Genomic DNA, 2,674 nt, shown 5'->3' with positions numbered 1-2,674 from the left:
TGTTGCCAGATAAAAGGGTAAAAAAACAATTATCATGGTTCAGTGCTGGCTAGCCATGTGGCCAGATGACGAAAGTGTCATCTATGTATCTCTTCCACAAGGACGTAGGGTGGATGTCAGGATGGCATCTGTTTCAAATGCCCTCCATGAAAACATTCGCTACCACTGGTGATAAGGGAGAACCCATAGGGGTACCTTCATTTTGTTTGTAGAATGGACCATTCCAGATGAAGAAGAAGTAATTGTTGGTAAGGCAGTGCCTCACCAAAGTTGGTACATCAGGATTCAGTCCCTGTTGGACCAAGTCTTAAATTATTGCTATGGTGTCAGGTACAGGTACCTTGGTGAGCAGAAAGACTACATTGAAGCTGACAAGCAAATCATTTGGAGACATTGATATGTCCTTAATTAGAGAAACCGATTGCATTTACACTCACATCTGCTGCGGTCACTTATCCTAACGCTAAACGGATCTTGTTAAAAGCTCTAATAAAGGACATTTCACTGTCTCCAGATGATTTGCTTGTCAGCTTCCATGTAGTCTCTCTGTTCACCAAGATACCTGTGTCTGACACCATTGCAATCATTGAAGACTTGGTCCAACAGCGACTGAATCCTGATGTACCAACTTTGGTAAGGCACTGCCTTACCAACACTTGCTTCATCTGGAATGGTACATTCTACAAAAAAATGAAGGTACCCCTATGGGTTCTCCCTTATCACCAGTGGTAGCGAATGTTTTCATGGAGACATTTGGAACAGATGCCATCCTGACATCCACCCTACGTCCTTTCCTGTGGAAGAGATACGTAGATGACACTTTCGTCATCTGGCCACATGGCTAGCCAGCACTGAACCAGTTTTTCAACCACATAAATTCCATACACCCATCCATCAAATTCACCATGGAAGTGGAATATGATGGTAAGCTACCATTCCTGGATGTTTTGATTGAGAAGAGGCCTGATGGCTCGTTGGAACATTCCCTCTACAGGAAAGCTACCCACATGGATGCCTATCTAAAGCCTGACTCCCACCACCATCCGGCCCAGAAGAACTCCTTCATTAAACCACTGCACCATAGGGCCCGCTGCATCTCCGACCAGCGCCACCTAGCCAGTGAACTGGAGCACCAAGCCCTCAAGATGAATGGATACTCAGACCGCACAATCCGCAAAGCTGTAGCCCCAACCATGGGGAGACAACCATCTGAGGACCCAATCAAAACCATCACCTTGGCATACATAGCAGGTGTTACCAAAAAGATTTCCAAAATCTTAAACAAACACAAGATCCAGGTTCGATTCAAAACAGTACACAAAATACATTATTTGATCCCATCTGTGAAGGATGTCATTCCTGATATGCAATACCCTGGTGTCTACAAAGTAAGTTGTGTCTGCGGCAGCAGTTACATTGGGGAAACGAAACGACATGTCTCGGACCGTTTTCGCGAACACAAGGCAAATTTGAAACACGGCAGAACCAATACCTCTGCAGTGGCTGATCATTGTTATAACACAGTGGACTCGCACGATATTGTTTTTTTTCCGAGACCAAGGTACTTTGCAAACCTTCGGGCTACCATCAAAGATTTGTCCATGAAGCCATCCAGATATATAAACACAGAGACAATTTCAACCGGGAAGATGGATATAAGCTGAGCAATCATTGGAAGGACGCTATTAACCAAGCAAAGTCGTAACTTGTTGCTGCAGTGCGTCCATTCTTCCCTGCCTTTTGGCTGTCATCTCCGACTCTCTGAGTTGCATTCCCCTGTTAGGTGCCTCTGCATTAACGGGTTGGGGCCTCACTAACATGGCCACATCTGCTCCCTTAGCCTCGATGTATCGACAGTTCTGGCTGTGTGATGGGCTTTGTGTCTCACTGGCGCGACCACCGTTGTGATGGTTCTCTTGCGTGGATGCGCTTGCCTCACAGCGCAGTTGGCAGCGCCGCAGCTTGTGTTACACATAGACATGACATTAACTTGCTAATCCCCCTAATCTATCTGTCTGAACTCTCCCATCAACATAGTGCTAATCTCCCATTAACACTTCTGTTGTGCGCATATGCGGGGACAATACTCTTATGCGGCGACGGGCGCTCATTTCATGCTAATCTCTCTCCCGAATCTCTCTCCCTAATCTCCCCCATTAACACAACTGACGTGCTTGCGTCCGGGGATGGAATTCCTTTCCAGCTCAGACCCCGCTTGCTTGCCCATCGCCACATAAATAACCTCCTTGTTGAAGCTGCTCTCTCGCTGGTTCAGCAGTTCCACTGCTGGATTATTTTTTCCGCCTGATGCCGACCGCTTGTGTTGCGATCGAAACGCCGTGATATATTATTTTGTTTTATTATATTACATATTTCTACCTACGTGACTTCACCGAAAGAACCAAAGAGTAAGACATACAAAGATCCCCATATAGTCTTTCACAGGCCTTTGGGACAAGTGCGATTACAATACTCCAACTAAGACAAATGCACACAAAGCAGCACACATCGGTCCTGTGTCCACGCATTACACAAGGACACACACACTCGCCAACAGAAACAGCAGCTCATATTCTCCACCAAGTGATGGTGACATACCCACAGCGCTCGTGACAGGCTAGGTGCACTCACCAACACACACTAAAAACTTCAATGCAATCCAACACCACACTGG

Source organism: Petromyzon marinus, chromosome 23, assembly GCF_048934315.1.
Source record: "Petromyzon marinus isolate PM22_M1 ecotype Great Lakes invasive population chromosome 23, UKy_Petmar_22M1.pri1.0, whole genome shotgun sequence".
Lineage (NCBI taxonomy): Eukaryota > Metazoa > Chordata > Hyperoartia > Petromyzontiformes > Petromyzontidae > Petromyzon > Petromyzon marinus.
This window is presented reverse-complemented; position numbering follows the sequence as displayed.